Raw genomic sequence first — 1,918 nt, 5'->3', positions numbered from 1 at the left:
TGTCCTTTTCTCTTTGAGGAGTTTTTTTTTTTTTTGTGTCTAAGTCTAAGGAAATTTTTTATCTGTTTACATTAGGGATAAAAAAAGGCTAAATGATCTGTTTTAATTTGATCTGTATTTGACCTAGGATGACCTGTTATAAAATAGAAATAGATTCATGTTCTTATAAAAGTTTTATTATGTTAATAGATTAGGTCCAAGTTCATTAATTAATTTTATTGGGTTGTCTGGACCTTTAAATATGACATTTAACATATAAATATGTTTATTAAAAAAATTTAAATAATATTTTTATTTTTGTGAAAAAAATTAGCAAGTCTTTTAATAGACTTCAGGCCAGAAGAAATAACAGGTCAGGTTTAATATTTTGAAAAAAGTTTAGAGTAGGTTACAGGCTAAATTCAGGCCAATCAATTACATAACATGTCAGACCTATTAAAAATAAAGTCTGATCTGATCTATTTTCACCCTAATTAACACCTAACAAATTTCATAGAAAGTTTTAATTTTAGAGGAAATAGTGACGATGGAAGAAACTTTTTAACAGTTATATTGTGCGAGATATGTTAGAGACTTTTTATTGGGCTAATAATTATTCTTAGAAAATTATTAGAATGATTTTAATATGTTTTTTTGTAATTTTTTTTTGTATAGCATCTATATTTTGACAGGAATTAATCCATTCTAAATCCGAATTTTATTTAACGATTTATCGTTGAGATGCTAATTAATAGATCACTGCATATATCTTTTATTTAAAATTTAGATGTTTCAGTTTATATATATAGACAATCTCAAACATAAATTTGGATTTATCTATACATAAATTTTTATAAAATTAAAATTAAGTTGGATTAATTTAGTAATTAATTCATTATTCTGTTTAAGTAAATGTTAGAAATTTAAATTATATCTTATACATACAGCAATTTATTAATACAAATTTTTTAAATGAATTTCTGATTCATGATGAATTAGTCATTGAATTGTCATGATAAATACCGTAAAAGAAATGAAGAAAATCTCATGCCCTAAGCTGTTCAAGCTGTGATGTTGATGGTTTGATGAATCAGAAAGGATTAAGAGAGGGAGAGAGATAGGTTCTTCTCATTATTGGAGAGAATGAAAAATCCCCCTTAGAAAATATTTGTTGAGTTATTACACCTTATATACTATGTACTTTTTTTTTTATGTACTCTCACTAAAAAATAATTACAATGGTAAACCTATTATTGATAAAGAAATAATCTAGGTAACACCCTCCCGCAAGCTAGAATTGTGTAAATCTAACAATCCTAGCTTGGAAACATTGGCAAGAAAAAGACCCGGTAGCAGAGCTTTGGTAAGAAAATCAGCAAGTTGATCCTTGGAACGAACTGGCATAAGATGAATGAGACCAGACAAATGCTTTTCACGAACAATGTGGCAGTCCACTTCAATGTGTTTAGTTCTTTCATGAAAAATGGGATTATTGGCAATGTGAATGGCTGACTGGTTGTCACAGAATAGAGTGATAGACTTTTGAAGCGGCAAGCCAATGAAATCCATTAAGAAAGATAACCAACTAGCTTCACAAGTGGCAACAGCAAGAGACCTATATTCAGCTTCTGCAGAGGACTTGGCAACTGTGGTTTGCTTTTTACTCTTCCAGCTAATGAGCGAGTTCCCAAGCATGAAGCAATAACAGGAAATGGAGCGACGAGTATCGGCACAGGTAGCCCAGTCAGCATCGGCAAATCCAGTGAGATGCATATTAGAAGTAGAGGAGAAGAAGAGACCAGTTGCAGGTCGGCCTTTTAAATATCGGAGTACACGAAAAGCAGCCTGTAGGTGAGAAGTTGTTGCACAGTCCAAAAATTGGCTCAAACGTCCCACAGCATAAGAGATATCGGGTCTAGTATTTGTGAGGTAAAGGAGT

This window comes from Arachis duranensis, chromosome 10 (genome assembly GCF_000817695.3).
Source record: "Arachis duranensis cultivar V14167 chromosome 10, aradu.V14167.gnm2.J7QH, whole genome shotgun sequence".
NCBI classification, from domain to species: Eukaryota; Viridiplantae; Streptophyta; class Magnoliopsida; order Fabales; family Fabaceae; genus Arachis; species Arachis duranensis.
The sequence above is the reverse complement of the archived record's forward strand: the minus strand, read 5'-3'. Positions refer to the sequence as shown.